Source organism: Canis aureus, chromosome 22 (genome assembly GCF_053574225.1).
Source record: "Canis aureus isolate CA01 chromosome 22, VMU_Caureus_v.1.0, whole genome shotgun sequence".
NCBI lineage: Eukaryota > Metazoa > Chordata > Mammalia > Carnivora > Canidae > Canis > Canis aureus.
The window spans coordinates 208868-235484 of record NC_135632.1 but is presented as its reverse complement, the minus strand read 5'-3'; the positions used below and the strand labels follow the sequence as shown (position 1 = coordinate 235484).

At 56.8% G+C, this 26617-nt stretch overlaps 1 long non-coding RNA gene across 3 annotated transcripts; it reads right to left on the bottom strand.

Annotated features, from left to right (window-relative positions):
* Positions 1–464: 464 nt before the first annotated feature.
* On the bottom strand, positions 465–13415 carry LOC144293618 (uncharacterized). 3 transcript variants are annotated; one of them, XR_013360782.1, is made up of 7 exons: positions 12821–13415; positions 7961–9382; positions 7690–7860; positions 7364–7593; positions 5186–5405; positions 3445–3599; positions 465–2924 (listed from the first exon to the last, which is right to left on the bottom strand). It is a non-coding gene; the product is annotated as an uncharacterized LOC144293618 (long non-coding RNA). The 3 variants fall into 3 exon arrangements; XR_013360783.1 differs by having other exon boundaries at positions 465–3599; positions 7961–8196; positions 9238–9382; positions 12821–13406; XR_013360781.1 differs by having other exon boundaries at positions 465–3599.
* Between the last annotated feature and the right edge of the window lie 13202 nt (positions 13416–26617).

Below are 26617 nucleotides of genomic sequence, written 5' to 3'. Positions count from 1 at the left end.
GGGACAAGGTGAAGGATTTAAGAGGCACACACTTCCAGTTATAAAATAAATAAGTCACAGGGATGAAAGCACAGCACAGGGAACGTAGCGCACAATTCTGCGATGACGCCGCACGGCGACGGGGTGACCACACGGCCCTGGCGAGCTGCGCATAACGTGCGTGTCGCGGAGTCACTATGTGTGCACCCGAAGCTGGTACCACCTCGCGTGCAAACTGGACTTTAGTAAAGCAAAGACAGCTCAAGAAATGAGGTGAAGGATAGAAAGGGATCATCATATAGAATTCATGTTTATGATTTAACTCCAATTTTATTTTTATTTATTTATTTTTTTTAAGATTTTATTTATGCATTCATGAGAGACCCAGAAAGAGAGGCAGAGACACAGGCAGAGGGAGAAGCAGGCTCCATGTGGGGAGCCCGACGAGGGACTCGATCCCGGGACCCCGGGGTCACGCCCTGGGCTGAAGGCAGGTGCTAAACGGCTGAGCCACCCAGGCTGCCCTATTTCTAGTTTTAAGCAATAGTGTCTAACTTTGGGGACGAGCAGTCATGGAGCATTTGAGAGGCAGTAAAGAGCCACAAACAGTGAACCTTTCCCCACAGTGAAACACGCACACAGCACAGAAGCTCACACCTAGATTTAGAAGCTTCCTAATCCTTGGTACCCACCCACCTTTCTCCTGGAATCCATGAAACATCGGTCAAGAAACTTTACATCAAAAATTTTCTTCTCTCAGGACACCTGGGGGGCTCCGCGGTGGGGCGTCCTCCTCCCGCCCAGGCCGTGACCCCGGGGTACCAGGATCGAGTCCCGTGTCGGGCTCCCTGCATGGAGCCTGCTTCTCCCTCTGCCTGGGTCTCCGCCTCTCTCTCTCTGTGTCTCATGAATAAATACATAAAACCTTAAGAAAAAAAAAAAGGACTTTCTCCTCTCGATCTTTCCCAAGCTCTGAATCACAACTACTTTCAAGCACAGAGAAAAACGAACAAACAGAACAGTGAACACCCATATGCCTTCCTCTTAGATTGAGCACTTCTTACCATTTTGTGATATTAGGTGTATTTATCTACACTTTCGCTGAAGCGTCTGACATAAGACGTCAGCCCAAAACACTTCAGCCTCTGCTCCTTAAGAATAAAGGGCGCCCGGGTGGCTCGGGGTTGGTGTCTCCCTCTGGGTTGGGCTCAGGTCCCGCAGGATCCAGCCCCACGTTGGGCTCTGAGCTCAGCAGGGACTCTGCCTGAGGTTCTCTCCCTCCCTCTGCCCCCCCCACCCCTGCTCCCTTTCTCTAAAAGAAATAAAATAAATCGTTTTTTTAAAAAAATACTTTCTTCTCCATAACAGCAAACACTTTACATCCAAATTGCTATTTTTATAGTGTCTATCACCACAAACCTATTTGATGTGAGAAACGGTCCCGAAGAAGGTCAAGTCCTAGGAAGGTGGAAAGACCTGCTGGTGACCTTCACAAAGGTCGTAGAAACGGGGTCCGGGAAACGGAAGTGAGCACCCCCCTGCGCTTCGTCACTGGCAGATCCGCGGTGAGGACGCTCAGGAGCCGCCCCCCAGCACACAGGTGCAGAGACGCACCAGGCCCGCGTCCTTACGGCAAAGGGGGGCTCGCCTGGCAGCCACCGGGGCCCGGGGCGCCTCGCACACACGGGGCACCCTCGCCCTCCGACCTGGGAGCAGGCCGGGTGCACCTCTTTTCCATTCTCCATCACAGACAAAGCCAAGGGCCCCCTCCCTCCGTCCAGCTGCTCACGTCCCAGCCGCGGAGCCCCCAGAACCTCAGCCAGGCCTTGGGCTTCAGCTCTGCCTCGGGACCTGCCCCCTCCACCCCGAGTCGGCTGACAGGCTGGGGGGCCCAGAACCCAAACCCAAGAACTCCGACCAGGCCAGCCTTGACCTTCTTTACTCAACCTGGACTTGTCTGGTCCACCTGATGGCTTCTACGGTGATTTCCAAATGCCAGGAAACGGTAGATTCCGAGATTAAAAAACAAACAAACTCACAGCCGTCCTGGCCCAAGCAGCTCGCGACCCGAGGCCCCACGCAGACCCTGCTCAGATGCCCCGGGCCTTGCAGCACAGCTTGTCTGCACCTGCTCTTTTCCCCTTGTCCTTCCGTTATTTGCCTCCCGCACTACGCTGAGCTCCTGGAGGACAGCAGCCCTGTCCTTTCCGACTTTGTACCCCCCAAGTGGGTCGGATGGTGGTGGGCCCCGAACGAGATGGCCAGTCCCACCCCCCCGGATCCATGTGCATCATCTTCGTTGGCCAACGGGTCCTCCCAAAGGTAAGTGAATGCAGGATCTCCAGGTGAGGTCAGGCTGCGTTCGGCAGGGGGACCCCAAACCCAGGGTCGGTTATCCTCCCGGGAGACACACTCGGGAAGGGGGGCGGCCACACAAAGCTGAAGGCGCAGACCCAGCGATGCGCCCACAAGCCAAGGATGCCCCGGGGCCACCAGAGGCTGGGGGACGGGGCCTCCAGAGGGAGCGTGGCCCTGCCAGCACCCTGCTCCCAGCCCGCGGCTTCCAGAGCTGCAAGGGACGACGTCGCTGTGGCTTTACGCCACCCAGTTTGTGGCGACGTGGGAACCAACGTGCCCGAGGAGCACCGTCCCCGATGGACAGGTCGGGAAAAGCATATCTAAAAATAAATAAATAAATAAATAAACAAACAAACAAATAAATAAATAAATCAAGGAAACGCATATCTGCCAAAGAACGGAAAAGAGCAGAGGGCGTGGCCTGTGCCCCCGTCTTACCCCACGCGCGGGGAAGCATCTTGGAGGCCCCTGGACTCCGGTAACAAATTCGTAAGGATCTCTATTCTGGGGTCAGCGGGACAGTTTGTCCCTTTAATGAGGTGTTTGAATCTCACTCCATATTCATTGTTCTGCCCTCCTCGATTTTCCTGTAAGTGACCGGATTGACTTTTGATGTATCGCCAGCACACCATGAATTACGAGCCTCTTTCTTTAAGGTTGGAGACGGGAGGGACTCTAACTTCCCCTGTTCGGTTATTTCAGGCGAAGGGTGGGAGCAGGTTTTCTGTGCCAGCAGCATCCTGATTATGATTCAGGATGTGCAGCCAAAGGCAAACAGTTCCTCTTCAAATTCAATCAAATAGGAAGGAGCAAAGGCCCAAACAAGAAAAGCCGGGTCCTCTTTGTGTGCGCAGCCAAGGGGTCCTGGGAAGCTGCTGAAGGATGACGCCCTGTCCCAGGCTTAGCTGGCCCAGCTCAGATGGTCCAGGAGACATTGGTTATGGGATTCCAGGCCTGGCCTTACGGGGCCACATTCTGGATGCTCCCAAATCCACTACGGGGGGTGAGGGTGGGGGGCAGTGACGTGCAGGCCCTAAGGACAGAGGTCAACCAGGATTAAAACACCTATTTTTAATCTCATGCTGGGAAAAAAAAAATCCTACGTACCACTTTACGCTGTGGCCGGCGGCTACGGGGACCCTCATGACGGCCTCCGCGGACCTGCTGTTCTGGGCAGCTCCCCACGGGGACTTTTCACTCGATAAGTCACGACCCTCTAATGGATTGAGGGATCAATTTGGCGAGAAGTGTCAGCACTTTTGCTTCAATGAAATAAAAGAGGAGACGGCAGATATCAGAGCGTATCTTGCACAGTAAGTATTGCATCGTGAAATGTTGCTTCGGTTCCCAACACGCATGTGTCACCGGCCTATGAAACAAAAGGTCCCCTCGCCGAGTGTCATGATCCAAAAAAAAGAGTCTGAAAGCCACGGTCATAGAGAATCTATTGCACCAAACCAGAGAGCTCTCCTCCGTCTTGTCCACGGCCCGGTCTTCAGGTAGACGTTTGCAGTCACGATGGGGAGTTCAGTTATGGGAATAACCCCGCTCCGCGCCGCGTGAGGCGTAAGGTCTGACCTCCTGCAACGTGCCACAGGGGCCCCGTCCTTCCTCGCGGACGCCAGGCCCTGCGCATCTTACTGCCAGCAGCCCGGTCGGCTCTGGTGGGTCTGCAAGTCTGTTTCAGCACAAAAGATCCGCTTAATGGGAAGCAAGTGTGCTGAGGAAAACCTAGGCTCACATTTTCTTGTGCATTCTTTACACAAAATAAAAACGACTCAATACCCCAAAATAACTGAGGTCGTGTATGAGGGAACTGCCCCTTTACATCTGGGACTGGTCTTTCTCCAAAGGCGGCCATAGAGGGTGTGACATTAAAATGCAGTTGATTTTATTTTTTTAATTTTTTTAAAAAATATTTTACTTATTTATTCATGAGGGATACAGAGAGAGGGTGAGACACAGGCAGAGGGAGAAGCAGGCTCCATGCAGGGACCCCAATGCGGGACTCGATCCTGGGACTCCAGGATCATACCCTGGGCCAAAGGCAGGTACCAAACCGCTGAGCCACCCGGGTGTCCCAATGCAGTTGATTTTTAAAGGGTTTTTAAAACCCTCAATAATGCATCTATGGCACAGCAACAGGAAAAACACGAAGGCTTCAGTTTTCTCTAAAGGTCAAAATCGTAAACAGATAATCCAGAGAAGAAGTTAAGTTGCTAATAAATACATAAAACTAAGTTCAGGGGCGCCTAGTGGGTTAAGTGTCTGCCTTCGGCTTAGGTCATGATCTCGGAGTCCTGGGATCGAGTCCTGAGTGGGGCTCCACGCTCAGTGGGGAGTCTCCCTCACCCTCTGCTGCTCCCCCTGCATGTGCTCGCTCCCTTAAATAAATAAGTAAATAAATAAGTAAATAAAATAAAAATAAAAATAAAAAAATAAAAATAAATAAACAAAATAATAAATAAATAAAAATAAGTAAAATAAAAATAAATAAATAAATTAAAGTAAAATAAATAAATATAAATAAATAAAATAAAAAATAAATAAATAAAAATAAATCAATAAAATAAAAATAAATCAATAAAAAATAAATAAAAATAAATAAATAAATAAAAATGAGTAAAAATAAATAAATAAATAAAAATGAGTGAAAATAAATAAATAAAATGAATAAAAATAAAAATAAATATAAATGAATAAATAAATATAAATAAAATAAAAATAAATAAATAAATAAATACTAAAAAAAAAACCCCTAAGTCCACCTATGATCAAAGACATATGTAAAAGTAAAATTGAAACTCACGTCCTCTAAATCGAATTTGTAAAATATCGAAAACAATACGGTCAGTGTAGGGTGACAAATCAGGCATTCCTCTCTGCTGATGGGAAGAGAGACGATCAACCTTCCGACAAAAAATTTGGTAGTACGGGGCAGCCCGGTGGCTTAGTGGTTTAGCGCCGACTTCAGCCTGGGGTGTGATCCTGGAGACCCGGGATCGAGTCCCACATCAGTTTCCCTGCGTGGAGCCTGCTTCTCCCTCTGCCTGTGTCTCTGTGTGTCTCTGATGAATAAATAAAATAAAATCTTTTTTAAAAAACCATTAAAATAAAAAATAAAAATAAAAATAAATAAAAATAAAACATAATATGCATGCCTTGACTTAAAGATACCGTATTGCTAAAAAATGTAATTATTGGAGCTTTCAAGCACGTTTTCATGATCCCGATCACGGAGAACCAGCACCAACTATAACAGTAACGAGAAGGTTTAAGACCTGGTGACAATGACCCAGCTGTGGCACAGAGACATGACGTGAGCAGATCCTGTTGGAAAAAGGACCAGCCCCACGTGGGTTGCCACGGACCTTCAACTGGTGAAAAAATGCAACCTCTGGAAAGTGTAATAAAGGGAGCCGCGGGGAAACAAGGTAAGGCGTGCAGTAGGTACTGGATCACCTGTTTCCTTCCTTTTATTAGGGGCAGGCGCCCCCCGCTCCCCCCTCCGCCCAGCCTGCAGCCGCCGCCCGCGTCCCCCCGCGGCTCCAGGCCGCCCGAGCATCAGCGCCGCGGGCACCAGGAGGTCACGCGAGGAGGACCCCGATCTACACCAACATCTCGTGTCCAACTGCCACCCCTCCCCCCCCGGAGGCCCCACATTATCCTTTTTCAGAAACAGAAAACTTGCCCATTTCGTAGTAACGTGCAAGCAATCCAGCTGCCGGACAGCTGAAGGAGACTTTGGTTCTTAGCCGAATCCGGGCCCTGCCTCCCTAATCTGGTTTACTCTGTTAATCTATTTACTGGACCTTTCTTCAAAGATAATGAAGTGGTGAGTGCCCGCCTCCCTTCCAGGTCTATTTTTCCAAATCCGGAATTAACAGGAGCCCAATAAATAAAAGGGTTTGTTAGTAGAATTGGATTTTTGGGTCTTGAGGGGTTTTTGTGGATTTAAAAAAAAAAGAAAAAGAAAGAAAAATCCCAAGGTTCTCTTTTCCTGAGTCTATTGAACCCTGGAGAAAGAGAAGTTAAAAAAGCATCCCCGGGAAGGCTGCTTTCACAAAGGCGGCGGGGCCACGGGACCTCCCCGAGGCCGGCTGGGTCCTTCCCCACCCGCTGAGGTGGCCATGACCCCTGGGTCGGCCGCGTCCAGACAGCAGGGCTCCCGCTGCACCCTGGCCGCGTCCCTGGTTGCAGCGGACCCCGGGTGTCCTGCAGAGCTCACGCGGCCCCAACCGCAGAAGGTTCTCCAGCCCCTCCAGACCTCTCACCTGCACCCCCAGCACGGCCACGGGCTTCAGGGAGGGTGAGGGCCTGAGAGTCCCCCGGATGCTGCTTGCGAAGGATACCAGTTCCCCGGGTGAAAGAGGGGGTGGGGGCGGCCAGAGAGGTGACCCCAAAAGGAGAAAATGAGTCCAAAGGAGGGAAAACTGCCCGTGTCCAGGCACCAGGACCAAGGAGGACCCCCGAAGCCGCACCTGGCCTGCCATGGCCCCACCCCACGCGACCCGATGTCCTCGGTGCACACGGGGGGCTGGGGACCGGCCACCTGCATCCCCCGTCCGCCTCGTGCGCAGCGACAGTCACGGTGGGTCCACACCGGCCGCGACTACGCCAGGAGCCACGGAGCGGAGCTCCCAGGCCCTCGCCGAGGGCTGGTGGCCAAGCGCTTCAGGGCGCCCCGGCCAAGGGGTGCAGCGGCGGCAGGTGCCTGCAGGTGACTGCGCTGCAGGTGCGCCCCCCCGCCTGGGATCCAGGGGCTGCGCTCCCTGCCACGGGGACAGCCTCAGGGATCCAGGCTCCCCCCGGCTCCCCCGTCCTCACACACTTGGTCTTGGCTACTCGGCCGCTCAGGCTCTTTCTAGAGCATTTTCATCGCGCGCTCGGGCCGGCTCCCTTCCCGGTCCCGTTATCACAAGTGGGATGTGCGACCCCAGCCCTCCTTCGCCCTGCGACTCCCGCTTCCCTCCCTGCACCGAAGAGGGGACGGGGCGCTCTCACACCTGCCCTTCCAGAACTTTACCTGGACGGGCTGCGGCACGCGGCCTTCCGTCCTGGGACCTGCTTGGAGGACCTTTAGACTCTTCGTTCTCCACTGGTTCCTTTGGGGAAAGTCCTTCAACCTTCTGGGCAATAATAACTACATATTTTTTGAATAATCGGATTTTCTTTAACATTGTGACCGCTGGGAAGATCACAGGGCGAAAAAGGTAGCGCACGACATCCGCGTGTGCATCTTTCGCATCCGTAGATCTACAAGACACGCCCAGGAAAAAAAAAAGTTTGCACGTGAATTGTTATCTGTAGACAATGAATTTGGGAATAATCTTGACGGCCTTCGGTTCTTACCCAATTGTCTGAGATGCGCAAAAAGGTCCGAGCCCAACAAAGGGGGCCAGACTCACTGGTGGGAAGGTTTCGACACCTGTTGGTCCGTGCGGGAGGCTCGCGGTCTCCGTGGGGTTGGCGCTGCCTCCGCGTCTCCTTCTCATTCACACTCTATGGCACATGCGGTTCCCGCTGGGGAAACATTGTGAACATTTGTCTTTTTCTTCCCAAAATACTCTTCGACCCTGAAAGTCATTCCTGTGCTTAAAACCCTCCTTTAAGGCGGTCAAACCTGATGCAAGGGGGCAGCTGGGTGTGTCTCAAGGAAGCCTCCCTCGGGGGCTCCTGCGGGCTCCGTTGGGCGAGCGTCTGCCTCTGGCCCAGGTTGTGACCCTGGGGGCCCGGGTTCGAGTCCCACGTCGGGCCTCCCTGCGTGGAGCCTGCTTCTCCCTCCGCTTGGGTCTCTGCCTCTCTCTCTCTCTCTCTCTCTCTCTCTCTCTGTGTGTCTCATGGAGAAATAAATAAAACCTTTTAAAAAAAAAAAGGGGGGATCCCTGGGTGGTTCAGTGGTTTAGCGCCTGCCTTTGGCCCAGGGCGCGATCCTGGAGTCCCGGGATCGAGTCCCACGTCGGGCTCCCTGCATGGAGCCTGCTTCTCCCTCCTCCTGTGTCTCTGCCTCTCTCACTCTCTCTCTCTGTGTCTATCATGAATAAATAAATAAATAATTAAAAAAAAAATAAAAAAAAAAGGCCCCGGTACAGAAGGGCCTGAAGAGCCAAGAACCAGGAGGGCCGGGCCGCCGCGCCCCCCGTAAACCGCCGGAGCAGCGCGCCGTCTGGCACGGGCGCGGCCCCACCGCTCCAAGCCCACTTTATGGAGTTCCTTTATTAGTCTCGCGTGTAACCCGCGGCCGCATCATAAAATCAAGCAGCCCGTTCTGCACGGCACGTCCGCGGACTCCCTGAGCCCGGCCAGCGCGGGGCTTTTCGCTGTGGGGCTGTGCGACGGCACGCGTGATGACGGCTGCCGGGAGCCCTGGGGTCCTCGGGAGCACCCGGGTGGTGCTGTATGCCTTTGCCCCCCCCAGCCCTGCAGGGACGCGGAACCCCAAGTCACCCTGGAGAATAAATTCAGCCTGTGCCGATGCCCCGGGCGGGGTTATCTGCAGCCCGTCCGGGCAGCAGGACCAGGACACGGCCACTCGCTGTGCCGAGGCTGGGCTGCTCCGGGAGCCGGGCGGCGGGGCGGGGGGGGGGGGCTCCTGAGACCCGAGGCCGTTCCCGGAACACCCTGGAATAATGGCCTGCTTCATTGCATCCGTGACGGGGAACCAGTTTAATAGCAGAAAATACGGCTCCACTGAGGGCAGGCGGTGTAGACCACGAGCACACGTGCTCCTCAAAACGAAGGCAACAAACTCAGCAAGGCCGGTGGTTTCCAAGCTCCCCCCCCCCCCATTCTCATGTTTACAACTTCATTAGTTCTGTTGCCTGCAGGTGCTAAAGGTTTAAGAGTCGAGAAAAAATGCAGGGAAAAAAAATTTTTTTTACGCGGAAAAAATCACATCACCTGAATCAGGGAGGAGGCCGCCGCCGCTGCTCGATTTTATAGGTGGGAGGACGCGTCCGTCGGGCTCCGGAATACCAAGGAGTCGGCTTGGAAGGAAGCAGGATGCCTTTTCCTGGACTGTTCCAGAAAGACAGCGGGCTCTTCCCTGGGGAGATTCAAAGAACTTTGCTCATTTTTGTCCCGATACGAGAAATCCTTGTTTTTCACTGAAATCTTTCCTCGGAGCCACAACCTCCTGCTGGCTTTCCTTACCGGACGGGTCACCGGAGCCCGAGCTCCTGCCAGGGGACACCAAGGCACCGAGGTCCCGCGTGCACCCGAGCCGCGGCCCGGAGGAGTCTGGGCTTGCCCGGCTTGCTCCGCGGGAGGCGTGACCCGAGGCCCCGGCCGACCCAGGAGGGAAGAGCCCCTCAGTCTGGGTGCCCGCTGGCCGCGTGCGGGACACGTGGGCGCCTCCCCGGGCAGCGGACGGAGGACGCGGGAGGCCGGCCCAGGCGCCCCTCCCCATTCCCCAGAGCTGGGGCTGCACCTGCCACCGGGGCGGCTCCTGGGACAGCCAGAGGCCAGACAGGCACCGGTGAGGCCTGGGCTGCGGGGGGGCCGCGGGGCTCGGGGCCTCAAGGACCCGTCTGTCCTCTCCGGGCGACCCGGGGGCACCCAGCATACTTAATTAATCGAGTCTCCTTTTGTCCTTTTCTTTCTTAGACACACCCTGTGCCTCGGTCACCTTACATCACATGTGAGCGCGTCCGTGTCCGTCCTCCTTCCTCCGCTCCGGGCTACTTTACTCCTCTCCGCGGCCCCTCCTGCCAGTGCAAAGGCCCCAGGTGACAGCACGTCCCCAGATGCTTCCCGAGGGCCCACAGCCAGCACCCCGCTGCTCTCCGCCGGTGCCCCTGGCCACGCAGTGGGCCCTGCTAAGACGGCCGAGCACACCCCATCGGTCTCAAATTGCGCCCAACTGTGTCCCCTTGGGCCCTTTCCCACTACCCTTGAGCCACACCTGTCTTCTTCCAGGTAGCACTTGGGACATCCCGACTTCACCACTCCACCGGTATCGCCAGGCGCCACCCTAACGCGCACAACTCGTTCCCCAGTTCTCAGGGTCAGTGAACCCTAAATCTCTCCAGGTCACCCCGCAGCCATCACCACATCACCAGGACCCGCAGAGGCACCGAGGATGCTCACAACCACCTCATTAGTTCATCGTAAAAAAAATATAAAAATAGGGCAGCCCGGGTGGCTCAGCGGTTTAGCGCCACCTTCAGCCCGGGGCATGACCCCGGGGACCCGGGATCGAGTCCCGCGTCGGGCTCCCTGCGTGGAGCCTGCTTCTCCCTCTGCCTGGGTCTCTGCCTCTCCCTGTCTCTCTCTGTGTCTCACGAATAGATAAATAAAATCTTTTAAAACTACATAAAAATGCGTATGATACGTGGCGTCTCTGGGCGAAGAGACTGGATCACGGCTGCCACTGGGCGGGAAGGCCAGGAGCCGGCCTCCCAGTAACCCGGCGGCCGGACTTGCGGCTCCGCCCGGCCGGGTTAGTCCTGCCCCCACCCCGGATGGATTTTAGGGGACTTGGGGTTAGGCTATGACTCTGCCTTGGCAGAGGGTGGCCCAGCCCTTCTGCGGTGGGGACACGGGTGTCCCCAGGCTTAGTGTGCTTCCTGGGGAGCTCCATCGAGGGGTCAGTGAGGCATCCACGAGGCCGGCGCTTCCCACGTCCTCCCGCTTGGGAACCACGTGCGGGACCCTAACAGGCCTGGGGCGGAAGCGGGTGAAGGGGGGAGAGGACGGACACGGCCCCGGGCGCCCGCAGTGTAGTCGTGGAGGCCGACGAGCCAGAGCGGGCGCTTTGCTGCCAACAGGCAAGTGCGAGGGTTGGAGGCAGGACCGCCGTGGGCCGGAGACAAAGGTCCGGTCGCCAAAGCGGTGGGGACGAGGGCATCGCTCTCGGCAGCTGCAGGCACAGCCCCCGGTCTCGGCTGTGGCCCAGGCAGGCGACCGCGGCTCACGGCGCCAGGGCCCTGCCGGCCGGGGGACAACAGGCCTCGGAAGGGGCAGGGGGCTGGGCCCCGGGAGCCCTCTGCGTGGGGCCGCCCTCCGGGCACCGGCGGCCGCAGGGTCAGCACCAGGCTTCCCGCTCCCTCGCTGGGAGCATCCCGGGAGCCAGCGGGTTGGTCCTGGCCGCGCAGCCTCCCCCTCTGTCCCAGGTCAGGGACCTGCAGGCTCCGCCGGGGCCGGCTCGGGGTTCAGGTCCTGGCCCCGCCACTGGGTGCCCGGGGCCTGCTGACCGCTGGTCGGCCACCGTCCGGGGCCACAGCCAGGGCACCTCCCTCCTCCTCGACCTGGCACAGGACGCTCCCCTCCCGGGGCTCGAAGGCGGGAAGAAACAAAATGAGTCCAGGCCGAGCGCAAGGCAAAGCTGCACCCGCGAGCCAGGTGGGGCAACAGCCCTGCCCGCCCTCCACTCCTCTGACCTGCTCGCCCTTGCTCTCCGCGCCCCGCCCCTCCCCACCTCAGGCAGCTCCTCTCCCACAGGCCCTCCCCACCCCCAGGTACCTCCCCTGCCCTTCCCCCACCCCTCCCACCCCAGTACCCCTCCCCCGTCCCATGCACCCTCCACCAGCTCCCCCCATCACCCCGTCCCCCTGCCCCCAGTCACCCCTGCCCACCCCCACCCCCACCCCCAGTCACCCCTCTCCTCCCCTTCCCTCCCCGCCCGCCAAAGCCCTGACCTCAGCTCCCAGGTGGACCAGCAGCCCAGCAGCCAGCGGGCGGGTGGGGCAGGCAGGGGGAGACTCTTGGGCCGAGATCCTTAACTGCAGCTTCCAAAGCCTGGGCTGATCCTAATCAGTGTGGGAAAGGAGCACGGACTGCCCCCCCCCACCTGCCCCGGACACCGCCTCTTCCGTGAACGTGCAGCGGGTGAAGCCCGTGGGCCCCGCGGCAGAGCTTGGGGATGGGGCTGGGGCTGGGCCTGGGGCTGGGGTTGGCCCTAGGGCTGGGGCTGGGGTGCATTGGGGCTGGGCCTGGGCCTGGAGCTGGGGCTGGGGCTGGGGTTGGGGTGCATTGGGGCTGGGGCTGGGGCTGGGGCTGGGGTTGGGACTGGGGTTGGGGCTGGGGCTGGGGCTGGGGTTGGGGCTGGGGTGCATTGGGGCTGGGCCTGGGCCCGGAGCTGGGGCTGGGGCTGGGGTTGGGGTGCACTGGGGCTGGGGCTGGGGCTGGGGTTGGGGTGCACTGGGGCTGGGCCTGGGGCTGGGGTTGGGACTGGGGTTGGGGCTGGGGCTGGGGTTGGGCCTGAGGCTGGGGCTGGGGCTAGGGCTGGGGTGCATTGGGGCTGGGCCTGGACCTGGGGCTGGGGCTGCGGCTAGGGCTGGGTTTGGGGCTGGGCCTGGGGTTGGGGCTGGGCCTGGGCCTGGGCCTGGGGTTCATTGGGCCTGGGCCTGGAGCTGGGGTTCATTGGGGCTGGGCCTGGGCCTGGAGCTGGGGCTGGGGCTGGGGGCAGACCCCGTGCACTGTGGCGGGAGCACACCCGCACCATGAGTAGCCGAGCCTCCTCCTGGGCCCAGGAAGCCCTCACCTTCCATAAGCCCAGGGCTGCTCCTGGCCGCCGCCCCCACCCCTGCCCGGGGTGTGTGTGTGTCCTGGTTACCCTCTGGGCTCTGCTGAGGCCCGGGCGGGCCTGTGCCTGCGGCTCCCAGGTCACCACCCCCTCTGGCTCCGGGCCAGCTGCAGGGGCGGGTGATGAGGTCTGTGCCCACAAGGCGCGCCCCGAGCACGCGGCCCTGCACAGCTTGCTGGGTCCAGTGGCAGCAGGAGCCCCGGGCTGGCCTGGCCTGCGCGCAGAGGATGTAAGGCCGGCAGGGGGCAGTGCCCGGGCCTCGGGGGGGGCCCCCCCGGACCCCATCCCCCCACACCCAGTGTGCTCCAAAGGGGAAGCGCCTCAGACGGTACTTGGTTGAGCTCAGGAGCCGCAGTCTTTGGTTCTTGAAACCTTGACTCGGGGCGCCTGGGGGCTCCGCAGTGGAGCATCGCCTTGGGCCCAGGTGGTGACCCCGGGTCCCGGGATCGAGTCCTGCATCGGGTCCCTGCATGGAGCCTGCTTCTCCCTCTGCCTGCGTCTCTGCCTCTATCTCTCTGTCTCTCATGAATAAATAAATAAAATCTGAAAAAAAAAATTTTTGACCTGAGGGGCCCCAAATGAAGTCAGGGCACGACCGCGGGAGTGGAGCTCGGGGGATGACGCACGGGGATGAAGGACCCCAGGCAGGCGGGGAGGCGGAGCCTCCTGACCCGACCGCGCGCCCCCAGACCTGGGGCTCCTGCCCGGGCAGCCGCTGACCGGCGGGGCCGCGCTTCCTCCGTCGTCTGCTAGTGAGTGAATAATACCTAAAGGAATCCTCCAGGCTCTCTGCTCCCTAGGAAGTCACATCCTGTTTATGAGCCGCCCCGTGCAGCCGTGCAGCCGCTCTGAGCAACGCTGTTCTGTTCCTTGGAGGAACCCAGGCCCCGCAGCTTGTGCCACTGACCCTCCTCGGTGGGGCGACGCCGGGCTCTGCCCCTCGGGGAAGCCACGGGGCCCAGCGTCCCGCGGGCCCGAAGAAGTCCACCTGCCAGGCAAAAAGGTGATTTGAAATAAGATCCCGCTCACCCCTCGCGCGTTCGCTGGGGGCTTCCTGGGCACCACGAGGCCCGGTGCCCGCGGCTCTGCCGCATGTGACAGCGGCTGCTTGGCTCACAACACGGCCTGGGAGGAAAGGGGCCTCGGAGGGCAGCTCTAGAGAAAGCAGAACTTGGTGGGCGTCCTAACGAGGCCGCCTTGGGTGTGAGGCTCCCTGGGAGCGTGGGTGGGGGCCACCCCTCCAGCCTCGGCCAAGAGGAGGAGCTCGCTCACGGAGCAGGAGCGGACAAAGGCCCGCTTCTTCCAGAACCCATTTCTGACACGACCACGTGTCCCAAGGGAACGTGTGGCCCCAGACAGACTTCATTTCCTGATCTCCGGACAGAAAGCCACTCAGTCTTTTACCCTCATTTGCATGATGTCAAAAAAAAAATGAGTCATGCTGAATTGTCATTTGTTAAGAAATTTTGGCAAGAGGTTCCCGGCTGAGATTGGAGTTGATTTCTCGACAAGAAACGCGGACTAACCCAGACACTGATTTATTATGTGGCTGCGATCAACGTCCTCGGCTTCAGCGTTCCCGTTCGCGAGCCCTGGTGTGTTTTAGGGTTTCTTTCCACTCCGACCTACTGGGCCTCTAACAGGGTCAGGACTATCACAAGTAGAAGTAAGATTTTGAGCTTTCCAGAGCTGAGATGATTTAGGGAAACTCATCCAAATACGGCTCTTCTGCAATCGTCTTGCTTTCCCTTTTGTCTGCTCGTGCGGGGGGTCAGCAAACAGAGGCAAAAAGAGGAGAGATCCCGTTAAAGAGGTAGGGCTCCATGTCACGAATGGGGTTAATCTGCCAGTTATTTTACAAGAGAAGTGGTTCTGAACCTTTTTACAGTCACAGAATTTGCAGAATTCGATGAAAGTCGTGTGCTCCTCTTTCTCCCCTCCCTCCCAACACACACACGACGACGTAGTTGTCTTTGCAGATCATTTCGGGGGCTCGCAGACCCCTGAGACCCCATCCGAGGACGCTGTTAGAAAATATTCAATAATAAATATTTAATAAATTATTTTTTAAGGTTTTATTTATTTATTCATGAGAGACACAGAGAGAGGCAGAGACCCAGGCAGAGGGAGGAGCAGGCTCCATGCAGGGAGCCCGACGCGGGACTCGATCCCGAGCCTCCAGGATCATGCCCTGAGCTCGATCCCGGGCCTCCAGGATCATGCCCTGAGCAGGTGCTCAACCCCTGAGCCCCCCAGGCGTCTCTAATATTTAATAGATTATTGATCCTCGGTTTCTTTATCTGCAAAAAGGAAATACCGTTCATCTGCAACCAGTTTCATGAAAGAGGAGGATGCACGGGCCTGTGCCGTGAAACCTGGGGCCCCCGCCTGTCGCCTGTCGGTGTGCCCGCCTAGTCGTCCCCTCCGGCTTCAGGGCCGGCCTCAGGGCTGCTGGTTGGTCGGTCGCCGCGCGAGGCAGCAGCAGCCGGCGTGCGAGATCCCGGAGCAGGCGTGCGAGATCCCGGAGCAGACCCTCCGCTGAGCCCGCGCCCCACGTCTGCAGGCCTGCTTGTTAGAGACGTAACGAGTCCCTGCGGAGAGCAGAGGGGAGGCTGGAGGCAGCGCCGCAGGCGCTCGGAGGGTAATAACCACCAAGGCAGGAACGTCCCAAATGATACCCTTGTGCCTCTAAAAGTCCACGGAACTTTCCAAGAGCCTCCCTTTCTCCCAGACTGAGCTGTAATATCAGAGAAATGAACTCACTGAAGCAAAACCAAGGTTTAGGGCGAAAGCTTTCGATGGGGTTGTCAGCTAATATGGTTAAATAGGGTCGGTCCGTTGGGCACAAGGACCCAGACCCCCATTTCTGTGTCCCCCATATGACGAAGGGGTTGGATTGGACCCTATGGCCCTAATCTTCCTGGGTTCACAGATTCCCTGAGCCTGGGAAGGCAGCCGTGGCTCCCGGCAGAAAACAGACACGCACCAGACACGTAGCACGATTCTCCCTAGAATCGGGGCCTTGTGGTCCGGCCGAGGAACCAGGTTCATGGAGGCTGCACCCCCCGCCCAGGCTCCTTCTACCTCGGGGGCTAAAGGTTCTTGGAATCCACGGATTAGTCCATCTGCGGGTGGGGGGCTGAGCCCTTGGCCATTTCTCGGAGCCTGTGTGAGCAGAACAAGGAGGGATGTGTTCTTCCCATGGCCACTGTGGACCCGCCCGGGAACCCCCCTGGGAACCCCCCTGGGAACCCGCTCAGCCCCAACACGGATTGTGGGCTGCTCACCGTCTCGCACACAGCACCGTGCACCTGCAGCTCCAGGCCTGCGGTGTTGGGGTCTGGGAGGCGGGGGGCCGGGGGGGCGGCCGCTGCCGCCTGGGGTCGCCTGGGGTCGCCTGGGGCCGCCCGGGGTCACCTGGGTCGGGAGCAGGGTGCAGCCAGCAGGTGCAGACAGAGCGGTGCCTGCAGCACTGAATGCGGCTGCTCGTGGGTGATCCTCCTTCCCCACGGGGAGCTGGGTGGCTCCCCCTAGACAGGGGGCCCCTCCTGCAGCGCCTGGGGCCGCCCTCCCTGCGGTTCTCAAAGGTTCGCTGGCCCTCCCTGGGGAAACGCGCCCTCTCCCCTCCTCCTGGTGTCAAACCCGGCCACGCGCCGGCCTGGCGGTGACGGAGCAGAAGTGACCTCTGCCACTTGCAGGCGGAAGATTCGAGAGCCACCCTGAAGTTTGCCCCGCGCTTTGCTCCCTCTGCCCCGGGACCGGCCCTATTCCCGGTCCAACGCTCCTCAGCCGGCCCACGGGGCAGGTGACCTGGGGAGTCTAGCCTGTCGGGAACCTCGGAAGGGAAGGGATGCGGGGACCCAGAAAGGCCCACGGACCGCAGGGCCGGGCCCGCCCTCGCCTCCCCCTGCCCCCCCCGCCCCCCCCCCCCCCGTGCACCGCGCCCGGAGCCCTGTCCCAAGGGGAATGAACCGGGATGAAAGAAGCCCAGAGGAGCGAAGCCCAGGTTCCGAGACCCTGAGAAGAGCCCCTTGCCTGTTGGGCAAAGCAGAGTTTCTGTTCAAAGACTCACAGCCTCTCCAAGAACGAGGGCTACGTCACAACAGCACAGAGGTTGGCTTCAAAAACACTGCCTCTGGTCAAACCTGGGGCAATGTATTTATCAAAATAAATACTGATAGTATAATAATCATAATTATTGAGTAAAATAGGAATCTCTAAGCCACGCTAATACAGAAAAAGAGGAAAGAAAGCCTTTCCTTACAGTAAAATACCGATAGATGGAGAAATGATGGAATTTTAAAGATCACCATTTAGCAACCATTATAGCAATAATCAATGCATCTAAGAGACACCAGCAGATGTGAAAACTGGAGGTAAAGTGAGAGTGAGTGAGAATTGGGGAATTTGGGGCGCCCGGGGGGCTCAGCGGTGGAGCGTCTGCCTTCGGCTCAGGGCGTGACCCCGGGTTCCGGGATCGAGTCCCGCGTCGGGCTCCCTGCAGGGAGCCTGCTTCTCCCTCTGCCTGGGTCTCTGCCTCTCTCTGGGTCTCTCATGAATAAATAAATAAAATCGTTTAAAAAAAAAAAGAAATGGGGGATTTGCCTCAATTCAGAGTCCCTCCACGCAAAACTCTTATCGTGACAAAGAACAATTTTATCATGAAAAATCAGGAAGCATCAGACAAACACAATCGGAGAGACATCCTAGAAAATAATCGGAAAGTAGTGAAAGTTGTGCAAGTCCAGGGCCGACCGAGGAAGCACAGAGGAGGAAGCAGGAGACCCAAGGACCCGCGACAGCTGATCCCGCTCTGGGCCCTGTTGCTCTGACGAATGTGATTTGTTCCCTGTGAACACCTGGGCGGCCCGTGAGGCGGGACAACCCGAAGGCGTCCGTCCCTGTGAGCTTGTTTTGATGATCCCGTTACAGTCACGTGGGAGACGTTCCCACACAGTTTTTGTAGGAATTGCACTGGGCGGCGGCTTTCGGGCTCAGAAACGGAGCTGTTTTATTTTTGCTGTCTTTGTGTGAGCATGAAATTATTTCAAACTAAAAGAGTTTAGAGAACAAACTTCGACACAAGCAAGTCAAAGTCGTGGAGGGTAAGCGTATTCGGGTCCGGGTTTCTGAAGAGGGGGCCAGACAGCGCCCCGTGGGCCGCATCCTCCCTCCAGGCCTGATGGGCTGCAGGTCGGGGCCTGAGCTTCCTCCTTCCTTCCTTCCCTCCTTCCTTCCTCCCTCCCTCCCTTCCTTCCTTCCTTCCTTCTTCCTTCCTTCCTTTCCTTCCTTCCTTTCCTTCCTTCCTTCCTCCTTTCCTTCCTTCCTTCCTTCCTTCCTTCCTTCCTTCCTTCCTTCCTTCCTTCCTTCCCCCTTCCTTCCTTCTTCCTTCCTTCCCCCCTTCCTTCCCTCCTTCCTTCCTTCCTTCCGTCCTTCCCTCCTCCCTTCCTTCCTTCCCTCCTCCCTTCCTTCCGTCCTTCCCTCCTCCCTTCCTTCCTTCCCTCCTCCCTTCCTTCCCTCCTCCCTTCCTCCCTTCCTTCCTTCCTCCCTTCCTTTCCTTCCTTCCTTCCTTCCTTCCTTCCTTCCTTCCTTCCTTCCTTCCCCCCTTCCTTCCTTCCTTCCCTCCTTCCTCATTGTCTTCATGCACCCAGCACCATCTAGGTCAACCAGAAACCCTCTTTGTCTTGCAGACCCTGGGAAGTCTACAACCCAGTGAGCCTGTGATTAAGCTTAATATAACCCGGGGAAGGCAGACGACGGAGAAGGTGAAGGCTGGGAGTGAGAGGCACTGTGCCGGCCGCACATCCCGTTTCCTTTGTGGGAAGGTGACTAAAGTCTGCAAACATCTAGGGCTGCCTACGTGTGCTGGGTCGGGCCCAGATCCCAGCTATTTGGACTCTCCCTTGTTGAAGAAACGATGCTCCTGGGGAATGCTGGGACCGCGGCCGGGGAGTTCCAGGGCAGCCGCGCTGAGCCTCGCTCCCCACGAGGGGAAGAGGCTGTCCCCACTCACAGTCCTGCCATCATCCAAACGTTCTTTTTTAAGCTGTTATTTATTTATTTTTATTTTTTTTATTTTTTAAGGATGTTTATTTATTCATGAAAGACACAGAGAGAGAGAGGCAGAGACACAGGCAGAGGGAGAAGCAGGCTCCATGCAGGGAGCCCGACGTGGGACTTGATCCTGGGACCCCAGAATCATGCCCTGGGCTGAAGGCGGTGCTAAACCGCTGAGCCACCCAGGGATCCCCTAAATTGTTATTTAGAGCCTGGAAATGTTATGAATCCTCGTTGGATTTCCAGATGAGCTGCCGAAGCCCCCCATGACTGGCATGCAGGGTGAGCAACGCATGCACACGCACACACACACGCACACGCTCCACCATTCGAGCTGCGAGTCAGGCGTCCAGTTCAGACACTACCTTGACGAAGGTGATACGTGTCGACAATAGGCTCCTCCACCTGGAGTCCTGACGTGAGCGAGAGCGCGGGGAGGGTCCCTGTAGGCCATCCCCTCGCCTCCAACACAGACACCCCCGAAGCCTTAATACGGAGTTTTATTCTGTTCTGATCGTGGCCTTTTTTTTTTTTTTTTTTTGATTGTGGCCTTTTTACTCCACTGCTCACACCTCTCATTTATTCTCTCTCCCTCTGGCATAATCTATTTCACGGAGCCCAGAAAATACAACATTTGGGCAGAAAACAAGGTTAAAAGAAAACTGAAACTGCAGCTATTATCAATCATTTCAAGGCTAACCGTGTATGTCATCCAGGATGGGGTCATATTGGTGCTCGGTGGGATAAGACATCCTTAAAATATTGTATTCATCATGATAAGGAGGGAAAGGAAGAGGAGGAGGAAGCCCTAACTAGCTGTCGGGACCAATTCCCTGCCGGAACCACCCTTGGCCATAAACCTACTAGATGTGACATGATTTAAATTTCAAAAAATAAGGCCGTCACCAGGATGATCCCACCGCAAGTACAAATGTCCTTGAAATTCTTATTCTGTGACCAAAAAAAAAAAAAGTGGGGGGGGAGGGCAAATCTGTCTGGTATTCTCCTGATGTGTTCTTCTCCACGACAAAGTTTCTAAAATAATCGCAGACACGGTGTAACATTTGCCAGACAGCTGTTCTAGAGAATCCAGGACGATAATCCTGGGGTCTACCATAGTCTTTTGTACTTTTCCTCCTTTCAGGGAATTCTGTGTCCAAGCCAGTTTATAGACTCATGTTCTGAAAGTTCAAAACTTCTCTCTAAGGAGACTCGATGTGACTTGAGGCCTTTTATGCCTATTCTACTGACCCAGTTGACGAGGCGGTTGGCGGACGTGTTGGCAGAGGGATTGGCCTTCCTTCTGTTTCTAGAAGGCAGCTGTCTCTGAGGACGAAGCTCCCACGGATGCTCAGCAGCCCCAGAATGTACCTGGTTTGAACGCTCTTCCCTCCATCCCTGAGATCACCCCCACCCAGAGGGGATGAAACCCAGAAAGTCATGGACGCCTTGATCTTCTCCGAAGAACACTCTAGAAGTCATACGGCCCAGCGTCATCCCTTCCAACCTTCTGGTTTCCTCTACCGTCCAACAAATAAGTTTTCTAGAAAACTAAATTCTTTTTACCAATAAATGTGTTCAGAATCCTGTGAACATTTTCATATATACCACTTTGTCTTTCCTTCGAATTCATTTATTGGAACAATTTTAGACAGAAGAAAAGGATTCGTATGTTTACATAGATCACGTCAGGGCCCCCGGGGGGCTCAGCGGTGGAACGTCCACCTTCGGCCCAGGGCGTGACCCCGGGGTCCCAGGATCGAGTCCCACGTCAGGCTCCCTACATGGAGCCTGCTTCTCCCTCTGCCTGTGTCTCTGCCTCTCTCTCTGTGTCTTCCATGAATAAATAAATAAAATCTTTAAAAAAAAAAAAAAAAAGAAACAACCTTAAGGTCAGTCCTGTCCTCACATCTTCAAAATGCGAGCTGCCTGACGCTAGAAAGCTTCATCGTCGTCAGCGAACAGAGGACGGTCGCAGAAGAGGAGCCGGAGGAGCCCAGGGTGGGGCTCGGGGGCCGGAGAGCAGACGCCGACCTCAGGCAGCAGCAACGAGGGAGAAGCGTGTCCAGGCCTCCTCGGAGCCACCAGACGGTGCAGGAAGCAGATTTCTGGCCTCGGGGCACTTGGTCTCTCTTGTCCCTGAGCTTTCTCCAGCTGTACCAAGGAGAAGGTTAGTGCGGTCGTCTTCCGGGGCAGCGACGTGGGGGCTGAACCAACAGGAATTAGTCTCCTCGCAGTTCTGGAGGCTGGAATCCATGACCGGGGCATTGGCAGGTCTGCTTCCCCCCGAGGCCTGCAGACGTCTGCCCCCTTGCTGTGTCCTCAGACGGTCTTTCTTTCGTGCGTGGGTGGCCCTGGTGTCTCCTTCTGTGTCCAGCTTTTCCTCTTCTTATAGGGACACCAGCAAGACTTGATTAAGGCCCAACTTAACCATCTCACTTCCCCTTCATCATCTCTTTAAAGGCCCGGTCTTCATAGACAGTCCCACTGGGCGGGGAGCGGTTAGGGCTTCTGTGTACAGATTTTGAGGGGATGAGACCCAGCCTATAGCAGTTAGGAAGAGTACTTTCCATGTTAGCATGTTAAAAATCCAAGGAATCAGTAGATTTTGGTGTATTTAAAGTAAGTCAACTAAGAGGCGTGATTGAGGTCACCACGTTGTCCCAGCAGAGAGAGGCCTAAGCTAATAGTAAGTGGAAGACGTCCCGGTAGAAGGAGCCCCGTGCCTTGTGTCTCTGCCAAAGCTCTTGGTCTGGGTTCCAGGGTAGTTCAGGTAAGAGCCTGGGAACCGACACAGGGCTCACCAATAGAGATAAATTGGGAGCCACACAGGCAGCTTTTAATTTCCCAGTGGCTACGCTTAAAAAAAAAAAAAAAGTGGAATTAATTTTAAAATATTAGTTTACCTAAATATATTCCAAATAGTTCTTTGGTTTCAGCCACAGAAACAACATGACCCATGGGACGTCATCCTTTGGAAGGCACCGCGGAGAGAGGCACACAGTGTGTCACTGTAGCACCTTCAGGGGTCGGTTAGAATTTTCTTTCTTTCTTTCTTTCTTTTTTTTTTTTTAAAGATTTTATTCATTTATTTGGCAGAGAGAGAGAACACAAGCAGAGGGAGCAACAGGCAGAGGGAGAGGGAGAAGCAGGGAGCCCGCTACAGGGCTTGCTCCCAAGACCCCGGGATCATGACCTGAGTCGAAGGCAGGTGCTCCGTCGACTGAGCCACCGGGGGGCCCCCATCATTAGGATATTCAATGATTAGTCACAATAATAAATGTTCTGGGTTTTAATCAATCAATTAATTAATTCAAAATATTATTTCAACATGTGATCAATATTGAAACGTGCTAATGAGATAGCTTACGGTCCCACTAGTGGGAGGTCTCCAGGCTCTGGTGACTGTTTTGCACGTAGAGCCAACGTCCGTGCTGATGAACGACATTGCCAGCGCTCGATGCCCACACGCGGCTGCCATACGGGGCAGGTCTCTAGAGCAAGGTCACCAGCATCCCCGGAAACAGCCCAGCCTTACGTTCCAAACGGAAGTCCGAGGAGTTCAAGAATGAGCAGGATGGGCCTGAAATCGAGACATTTCCTTAAGTCCTCAAGAGCATCGGCGTGTCCTGGAACTCCGGGAGCGACCTACGGACGTGTGCACGCAGCCCCTCACGTGGGGCCTCTCCAAATTCAGGAGCCTTCGGGCTCACCAAGGGGCCTGACTTGGGAGCAGAGCGGCCCAGGAGGGACTTTCCTCACGTCCCCCAGCTCTGACGCGGTCAATGAGCCCCTCAGCCTTCTCCTCTCCACTAAGCGGCTGGAAGTTTGGTCACATCACCCAAGCCCCTGCCCAGTAGGAATCAACTTGGCCTCATAAGTATTTTGCTACCTGGCCTTGCCTCATTCCGTGCAGCCTGGCTTTCCCAGGAGTTCACCCCATGGAGGTGAGGAGGAGGAGGGTTTCCTGCCCGCTCGTGGTGCAGCATCAAGATGTGTTGGGCAGAAACACGGGGAAGCAGTGGACGGTTGGGGAAAAACCCTGCAAGTCAATTGGCCTTGGAAGGCTGCTGACTCGGGAGGAGTGCGTGGGAAGCGAGGCGTCCCCTACTCCCTAACGGGCTTTAAAGGCTTCATTCGTGCCCATAGACCGGCTGAGCGGCCAAAAGCCTGATTTTCCCACTAGAACAACAGGTTCTCTCCCGTTGCCTGTCCTGTGGTGATCTACGCAGCGATCGCCCAGCCTTGGCGACACACTCCCGAAACCCCGACAGTGGCACCTCCCCCCGACATTCGGCATCCACGATGTGCAGGAAGCCTTTCGACCCCAAGAATAGAAAACGGAAGCTCTGGCAGCCCCGAGGGGCTCAGCGGTTTAGCGCCGCCTCCAGCCCAGGGCGTGATCCTGGAGACCCGGGATCGAGTCCTGCGTCGGGCTCCCTGCATGGAGCCTGCTTCTCCCTCTGCCTGTGTCTCTGCCTCTCTCTCTCTCTCTCTCTCTCTCTGTTTCTCATGAATAAATAAATAAAAATCTTAAAAAGAAAAAAAAAAAAAAAGAAAGAAAAGAAAACTGAAGCTCACAGAGTTGGCCAAGCCAGTGGGCTGCGGAGGATTTAAACCCGGGTCTCCTAACCTCCAATCTACATAAATAGTACACAGGCCGTGGCTACGTGACGTGTGCCTGGACTGTGGTCAATAAACCCCCAATAAAAGTTGGTCGAATGAACGAATGAATGAGAAGAGACTGAATTTCTTGAAGTCCCTCGGACCGACGACAGCATCTCTATACTTGGGCCCGAGGCTTCCCCGGGAAACGGCCCGAGGCTCCACCTGGATGATGTTGCACGGGAACAGCACAGAGCATTTCCTCTCGTCTAGGCTTCCCCACAAGCTGCACGTCCAGAAGTAGCGAGAGCAGGCACCCCCCGTCCTCCAGGCTCCTCGCGGCCTCGCACACGGCCCGGCAGCTGGTGTTTGGTCCACAAATGACTTTGATCGGCCGTAGAGACAGAGGCGGCCGTTGGGGAGGACGCTGGTCCAGCCTCTGCCAGGGTCGTGCTGTCCTCACTTACCTGCGGGTGGAGATCTCCGGGGAAGACGCTTCCAGAAAGGGGACCTAATGAATTCAAGGGAGGTAACTGCGTGGAAGGAACAAACGCTTCAGGTTCAAATCCACTTTCCTTATTTCCTGCCGGGGAAAGAGCGTTTTCAGACACCCCGTGTTGCAGCTGGAAGAAATTGAGCCGTAAGAATGATAATAATAGTAATGGCATTGACTCGTGTTACTTGCAGGCGTGATCTGAACACGCCGCCCGCACTAACCCAGCCCGGCAGTGCCCCGTCTTGCACGATCCCAGCCCTGCGGTCACCGCTACCTGTGAGAGCGAGCGCCAGGTGACGGCGCCCGGAGCTGTGCCACCCCAAGCCTTGCTCACGTCACGGCAGGAAGCGTCGCACGCACGCAGGGCCTTCTTCTCTGGCGGAGGCATCGACGGCCACTGACCCCACACAGCAGGCCATGACCCAGGGCGTCCGAAGACCCCGACCGGCTCGCCTCGGGTCTGCTGCCCCGCAGGCCGCAGGGGCCACCTCTTGGAAGCTGGGAGCGATTTCGGGGTTCCCGCCGTTAGCGAGCTGGCCGCTGCGGGGAAGGCATGCGCAGCCTGGAGACCAGCAGGTCTTCACACTCGGGGTCCGACTGATGGTTCCTTGGTCCTCTTGGTTGTCCTCGGGGTCCCCCTCCTCAAGGACCTCCGCCGACGGTCACCGCACCCTGACATCCAGCAGAGCCCCGTACGGGAGAACATGCGCTCTGAGGGCACGGCGCTGTAGGGCCCTGGGAAGACGCTGTGCCTCAGTTTCCTCCCCACGTGGAGCTAACAGAACTCATGGGACGCCGGGGTGGCTCAGTGGTGGGCATCCACCTCCCGCCCAGGGTGTGACCCCAGGTCCCGGGATCGAGTCCCGCATCAGGCTCCTTTCATGGAGCCTGCTTCTCCCTCTGCCTGGGTCTCTGCCTCTCTCTCTCTCTCTGTGTCTCTCGTGAATAAATAAATAAAATCTTAAAAATTTTTTTTTTTTTTAATTCATTGCTGAGGTCGTAACGAGAATGAAATGAGTTGCTGTTTCTAAAGCATCTGGAGCAGCGCGCAGCACGAGGGAACCGAGGATCCCTTGGACCGTTGAGCAGCCCCTGACTGCGTTCGACTCCCACCAGACGGGGCGTCTTGCTCAACCCCGCGTGCTCGTGGGTTTCTCCCCGCCCACCCGCCCTCCAGGCTCCGGTGACCTACCGCAGGAGTTCCCAAACTTCAGTTTGCACAAGAATCCCCCGGAGTGTTTGCAAAAAATGCAAGCTTCTGAGCCACTCCCTGGATTCTGGTCGAGCTCTGGGTGGAGCTCAGGAATCCACATTTCTCAGGCGCCCGCAAGGGATTCGGCCGTAGGTGGTCCTGGACTCGCCCACCGCTGGCCCGGCTGTCAGTGACCCTGGTCACCTGGCCCTCGGCCACCGTGCAGCCGCCGCTCAAAACCCCACCCCTGGTCCCGCAGGCCGGGCCGCGTCGTCCGGGCCCAGCGAGCCGCCACCGTCCAGCCCTGCTGCCTCGCCCGGTTGACACCGGCGGCCAGGCCGTGGGCCCCGTGGGAACCGCGTCTCCGAGACTTGGTCCACGGGGTGCAGAAAGGTGGGAGGATGAAACTCTCGACCTTTCTGAGTTCCCGCTCACTTTCTGGGTCTCCCTGAGAGGCCAGGCCCCTCGTTTTCCTCCCTGGAAGTGACTCGAAGGATTGTCACTTCTAAATTCGGGGAAAGAAAGCAGAAAGGGTCAGGACAGAGACCGGAGGAGGTGGGGGCCAGGAGCCAAGGGGACAACACGCCGACACACGCGGAAACAGCAAGGTCGAGGTCGGCCCCCGCCGCGCGCCGCGGACTCACCCACAGCAGCCACTTAACCCGCTCAGTGGTGGACTCCCTGAAAACTAAGTCTCGTCCCAGAAATGTATAACGCCTCTTTCCCCTGGTGGCAAAATCCAAGCACTTTTAAAGGTCTTCAGTCAGAAAACAAAAGTCCCTATTAAATTCCACTACAAGGAGGACCCAGGGTGGGGAGGGGCTCAGCCATGGGGCATAGGGAGGGGCGTCTGCCTCTGGCTCAGGGCGTGACCCCGGGGTCCCAGGATCGAGTCCCACGTCGGGCTCCCTGCATAGAGCCTGTTTCTCCCTCTGCCTGTGTCTCTGCCTCTCTGTGTCTCTCATGAATAAATAAATTTAAAAAAATATTTAAGGACACAGACGTCAGAACCCCCATTCCTACGGGATGAGAGGGGGCCCACGTGGGGTTGCTGATGTCTACAAGGCCGAGGAGGTGCAGAGAGGAGAGCACAGGGAGACAGATGGGCGTGGAGGCAGAGGATGGGGTACGGGGTGGCCAAGGCTGCGGGAGCCGGGAGGCTGGAGGAGGGAGCCCTCCTCTGGAGCCCTCGGAGGGACGGGCCCCCAGGCCTTCCTGACAGACTCCGGCCTCCAAAACTGGAAAAAAATAAAGACCGAATTCCCGTTAGAGGCCACCCGGATGGCGGTGACGTGGTCGCGTTGCCCTCGGAACCTTCTCTGGCTCTCAGGCTGGTGGTCACCAGGCCGTCCTCGGGCCAGCCGGGCACGAGAACATCGCACGGATGCGCTCAGATGGCAAAAAA